The following is a 6,678-nucleotide window of genomic DNA, read 5'->3' as shown; positions in this document are numbered from 1 at the left end:
AGGAGTAAGCGTCTTTTAATTTCATGGCTGCAGTCACCATCTGCAGTGATTTTGGAGGGCAAAAAAATGAAGTCTAACACTGTTTCCACTGTTTCCCCATCTATTTGCCATGAAGTGATGGGACCAGATGCCGTGATCTTTGTTTTCTGAATGTTGAATTTTAAGCTAGCTTTTTCACTCTCCTCTTTCACTTTCATCACGAGGCTCTTTAGTTCTTCACTGTCTGCCATAAGGGTGGTGTCATCTGCATATCTGAGGTTATTGATATTTCTCTCAGCAATCTTGATTCCAGCTTGTGCTTCTTCCAGCCCAGCGTTTCTCATGATGTACTCTGCATATAAAGAGGATTAAGCTAAGCTAAGCTAAATGGAAAGGAAAAAATTCTCCCACCCTGCAACCTGTATGCTAGAGCTGGAATCCATTACTATGGTGGTTCTCAAAGTGTGGAATCCAGACTGGCAGCACCTGAGAACTTGTTAAAATGCAAATCCTCAGGCCCCACCCCAGAAATACAGAATCAGGCACTCTGGGAATGAGCCCCAGCAATCTGTGGTTTAACAAACCCTCAGGGTGATTCTATTGCACACTAACGTTCCCGAATTACAGATGAGAAAACCGAGGCCCCGAGAAAGGATGTAACTTGTGTAAGCCCATGGAGTGGTTAAAACTGGAATCTTTGGAATCATGTGGTCCCGGCTGCAGATTGCAGCTTCCCCATTTCCAACTGTGGGACCTTGAGCCTGCCTCTCCCTACTTCAGTATCTGTCTTAGTCAATTCAGGCTGCTATAACAGAATACCACAGATTGGATGACTTAAACAACATTTATTTCCTCACGGTTCTGGAGGCTGGAAAGTTCCAAGTGAAAGTCACTCAGTCATGTCCAATTCTTTGCAACCCCATGGACTACCCCATGGAATTCTCCAGGCCAGAATACTGGAGTGGGTAGCCGTTCCCTTCTCCAGCAGATCTTCCTGACTCAGGAATCGGACTGGGTCTCCTGTGTTGCAGGCAAATTCTTTACCAGCTGAGCTACCAGAGGTTAGTTCAAGGTGTCAGCCAATTTGTCAGCCAATTGTGTCCCTGCTGAGATTGCTCTTCACAGTCTGCTGACAGCAGAAGTCTTCTTCTCTTACCCCCACATGGCCAAGAGGAAAATGATCTCTCTTGTGTCTCTTCTTCTTAGGGTGCTAATCCCATTCACGAGGACTCCATCCTCATGAACTTATTACCTCCTAAAGGCCCCATCTCACAACTGCATCACTTTGGGGGTCAGGATTTCAACATATGAATTTGGGGTATAATCATCTATAATATGGGAACAGTGTACACCTGCTCCCAAGATGGCCACGATTCTGTGTTAAAGGCAGAATGGGGGCTGGAACTCAGGCCCCCAGATTTCCAGACTGATGCTTTTACCCCTAGAAAACTAGCTGTCACCCCAACACCATCCAATAAGAAGGTTCCAGAGATAACATTTGAAAAGTTGACATGGAAAGGAGGGCTTTGTTTTATTTTGAGAGGCCCCAGAAGGAAGAGCTAGAGGACAAGTGAAAAATTACAAGGTGGTAGATCAATTTAAGAGAAAATTTCCTACATGGAACTGTTCAGAAACAGAATTGGCAGCCCCAAAGGATTCAGCACTGGAGAATTCCAAGCCATGTCTGAATGCCTACATTTCCGGGGTAGGAAGTTGCTGTGGATGATCTCTGAGGTCTCCTCACATGTAACCCTCTGTAGTGGAAATGTGCTATCTCCTCCACATCCATTCTTTGGGGAACTGCCCATTCACCACCTCCACGTGGTTGGACGGGCTGTCAATCAGGGTGTTCCATTCATGCCTCACACCCCAGGGGAGGGCAAACTACCCAGACTAGTCAATTAGCCTGCCCCATGAGCCCCATTCCCAACCACCACCCCATCCCTATTGTTTTGTAGCTGTGTGCCCAAGAACTGATGCTTTTGCACTGTGGTGTTGGAGAAGACTCTTGAGAGTCCCTTGGACTGACAGGAGATCCAACCAGTCCATGCTAAAGGAGATCAGTCCTGAGTGTTCATTGGAAGGACTGATGTTGACGTTGAAACTCCAATACTATGGCCACCTGACTCGAAGAGCTGACTCATTTGAAAAGACCCTGATGCTGGGAAAGATTGAGGGCAGGAGAAGGGCATGACAGAGGATGAGATGGTTGGATGGCATCACTGACTCAATGGACGTGAGTTCGAGCAAGCTCCAGGAGTTGGTGATGGACAGGGAGGCCTGGCGTGCTGCAGTCCATGGATCGCAAAGAGTCGGACATGATTGAGTGACTGAACTGATCCTGACCACACTGGTTGGCTCGGGGAATAGCACCTGCCCCAAGCCAAGCCAATCAGAATCTTTTTCTGCCAGAGCCTTCTCAAAGCTACATCCATTCTTGAATTTCCCAATCTGGTGAACCTGCAGAATTCCCTTTTGGCTTAAGATAGTTCAGGGTTTCTATTCCTACCATTGAAAAAAGTTTTAAGTAATACTACCATTAAAAGACGCTTACTCCTTGGAAGGAAAGTTATGACCAACCTAGATAGCATACTCAAAAGCAGAGACATTACTTTGCCAACAAAGGTCCATCTAGTCAAGGCTATGGTTTTTCTAGTAGTCATGTATGGATGTGAGAGTTGGACTGTGAAGAAAGCTGAGCGCTGAAGAATCGATGCTTTTGAACTGTGGTGTTGGAGAAGACTCTTGAGAGTCCCTTGGACTGCAAGGAGATCCAACCAGTCCATTCTGAAGGAGATCAGCCCTGGGATATCTTTGGAAGGAATGATGCTAAAGCTGAAACTCCAGGACTTTGGCCACCTCATGCGAAGAGTTGACTCATTGGAAAAGACTCTGATTCTGGGAGGGATTGGGGGCAGGAGGAGAAGGGGACAACAGAGGATGAGATGGCTGGATGGCATCACTGACTTGATGGACGTGAGTCTCAGTGAACTCCGGGAATTGGTGATGGACAGGGAGGCCTGGCGTGCTGCGATTCATGGGGTCGCAAAGAGTCAGACACAACTGAGCGACTGAACTGAGCTGAACTGAATACTACCATATACAAAACTGGACTTTCTGTCTTTGTTTTGAGGCCTGCCTGGAATTGCATTAAAACAGCAAGAGCAACAAAAACAACAGACAAAACAACAATAGTTTCAAACATTTAATATCTTTAGTCTCTTGAAAATGCCAAAAGAGATTCCAGTCCCAACACAGAACAAAAAGTTTTAAAATCTATTTTCTCCATCTCTCTCATCTCATAGTCACCGCGACTGGCTCCTAAATTTGCTTCTTTCTTCTCCAAACACCTAAGGCCCAGTTGGCTCTTAGCTTTTTCCTCCTCATCAGCATTTTCCAATGTCCACAGATCCTGATCCAACCTTGCTGGATCCTGGAAGCAGGAAGGAAAGAAGAAAGGTGTAACTCCTTGTACAGTAATGTGGATTTAGGCAAATCAGTCTCGGAGTCAATAGAAGAGGTGTGATTATAAAATCCCATCTATGGAGCAAGGCATGACTGTGAAATCATACTTTCAGAAGAGATACTGAGGTCTTTCAATTATGAGTCATACGCCAAGTACAGCTTAATGAACATTTATAGAGTAACTACCATGTGCCAGCTAAGAGCCAGGAGTGGGGCTGAGTTGTCTCAGGCATCTGGAAATGTGTTGCCTGAACTCCAGACATTAAAAGTCTGTTTGTGAACAAACTTACGGTTGCTGAGTGGGAAAAATGGGGGGAAGGGATAGTTAGGGAGTTTGAGATCGACATGAACACACTGCTCTATTTTAAATGGATGACTAACAAGGACCTACTGTGTAGCACAGGGAACTCCACTCAATGTTATCTGGCAGCCTGGGATGGGAGGGGAATTTGGGGGGAAATGGATACACATATATGCATGACTGAGTCCATTTGCTGTCCACCTGAAATGATCACAACATTGTTATAAGCTGTACTCCAATATAAGATAAAAAGTTAAGAAAAAATAAAGCCTGTTACTCATCATTGAATACCTACTATGTGCTAAGCTGTGAGGATATATCCAGGCAAAGAAATATTAAAGGTACAAAAATGATTTCTATGAAATGGTGATTAGTACTGCCAAAGGAAACATGTTTGAGGACTGAGAACAAATCAAAGTCAAGGGTTAAGGAAAGTTCCCTGAGAAAGTGACTCATGAGCTGAGACAGGAAGCAAGAATAGGAACTGGCTAAAAGACTAAAAGACTCTGGGGGAGATAAGCTGAGGAAGGGAATCCTGGGCACAGTATTTGAAAGATGAGAGAGAGTGAGAATGAGAGTGAGAGCGAGAGGAGGAAGGAGACAGAGAGACAGAGAGAGGCTCCAGGAGGACTCTCTGTGTGGGTGGAGAACAGAGAACCTGAGGGAGGTTCAAAAGGTCAGTGGAAGCTCCCGCTGTAAAAGCGTTTGACTGCCACGTAAGGGGTCATGAGTCTGGACCAGAGACTTCAACACGATCCCTATGGGCCACTTAGGTCTTGAGATATAGTTTGTTCAAAACATGGAGAAGCTCAGTTCTGGTTCTTCCACCCACCATGTGTTGTGTAGAAGCTGGCTACCACAGACTCAGAAGAGCCCACAGTGTGCATTTCTTCCCAACTTTGTATTCAGCGACGTCAAACTGAAATTGACCATGATGGAGGTATTTATACCACAGAAACTGGCAAGTGCTACCAAGCAGGGCTTTCCCCTGCCCCCAGAGACCCAGTCCTTAAACACTTACCAGCACCTCTTCTTTCACCAAAGAGGAAGCTGGTATCCCAGCACTGGTAAGTTTAGTGCTAATGATCTTTGCAAATCAGGAAGTGATCAAGATCGGGGCATTTTATTTTCGTCTGCCCTTAACCATCAGGGGGCTGAGTAGAAGAAGTTTTAAACCCACAGGTCAGACTGAGATCCAAATGCCAGCCCCATCACTAATCCTCTGTGTGACCTTGGGCAAGCAGTGCAAGCTCTCAGTGTCATCAGTTAAAAGAGATATTGACACCCACCTCATGGGATTGCTGTGTGTACTAAAGACTATAATACATGTAGACTGAAGTGCCTCCTGCATAATAAGGACTCCAATATAGAGTAATGCTATTGAATGCTGTTTTAGGTAAAGAGATCTCGATAGAGACACATTCAGTTTACTCCAGAATGGACTTATAATCAGTGTTTGAGATACTGGAAAGACACGGAAGCAGCTCCCTGAGGACCTACCTAGAGGCTAGGTCGTGGAAACTAGCTGAGATTTTCTCTTTCATCTTTCTTTTTTCTCAAGATGAGGTCTTTTAACATTTTGAGAGATGCAACTTACCCGACCTCTGTGGTCACAAAATGTCCTTTCGAACAGTTGCAGCAAGGCATTCAGATACACAACTTCCTAATTTGAAATTATGGGGTGGGGAGAAAGAGAACAAGGGAAAGCAAGCATGTGGCAGATTTTGTCAAAAAGAACAGGTGCCAGATTCAGATGAGCCACACATGTGGAACAGGTGGCAAAGGAAGACACTTCTGTGCCCCCTGCTAAACTGCTCCCAGTTCAGTGGGGTTCTGGGTCTGAAAGAACTGCAGTTGGTCAGATGAAGCCACAGTTCCAGGGACGATTCAAAGATACTTAAGTATGCTCCCAGATGAGACTGCTTCTATCTTGCTCACCTTTGAGGTCTGGACATGGCTTCTGTGAACCCATGTTAAGAAGTGCTGATTGAATTCAATACATGATGCAAATCCCAGAAGTCTCCTGAAATGTCTGAACATCTGCACCCAGGGACAAATACAGGGCAACCAGGTCCCCAGAAGATGCATTCTCTCTCCCAAGAACTGCTGGAACACAATCAAATGAGCCCCAGAATTCTTTCTGCAACATCATTGGTCCTAGTTCATGGGCTTGGTCACAACTGACCAACAGTTACCAGGCCCATTACTGAGACCCAGAGAATGAACAAAGCAGTTACCCAGAGGCAGTGTAGCCATGGAGTCAGACAGGCCTGGGACTGAATCCGGAGTTCAGCACCTGCATGAGCTCTCAAGGTTCTCAGAATGGCAGATTCCTCATCTGTAAAGAGGAAACAAAACCTTCTTTGAGAATTGTGGAAGAACAGAAAACAACAGAGTTCATAAAGGAGAGGTATGGTTTTTCTTTAGAATACAAGTGACTTTTCTTGTTCGAAAAGCAATATATATTAATTAGAAATTAGTTTTGGATTAATTTAATTACTTAACTTTAGAAGTTAGACATAAACAGAAAGAAGAAAACTTAAAAAAAAAAAATCCTCACCATTGGGAGATAACAAAGGCTAACATATTGGTGCTCAGTACAGTTCAGTTCAGTTGCTCAGTCCTGTCCCACTCTTTGCGACCCCATGGACTGCAGCACACCAGGCTTCCCTGTCCTTCACCATCTCCCAGAGCTTGGTCAAACTCATGTCCATTGAGTCAGTGATGCCATCCAACTATCTCATCCTCTGTCATCCCCTTCTCCTGCCTTCAATCTTTCCCAGCATCAGGGTCTCTTCCGACGAGGTGGCCAAAGTATTGGAGTTTCAGCTTCAATATCAGTCCTTCCAATGAATATTCAGAACTGATTTCCTTTAGCATGACTGGTTGGATCTCCTTGCAGTCCAAGGGACTCTCAAGAGTATTCTCCAACA

Source organism: Bison bison, unplaced genomic scaffold (assembly GCF_000754665.1).
Source record: "Bison bison bison isolate TAMUID 2011002044 unplaced genomic scaffold, Bison_UMD1.0 scf7180017864516, whole genome shotgun sequence".
In the NCBI taxonomy this organism is placed as follows: Eukaryota; Metazoa; Chordata; class Mammalia; order Artiodactyla; family Bovidae; genus Bison; species Bison bison.
Note: the sequence above shows the minus strand (reverse complement) of the source record.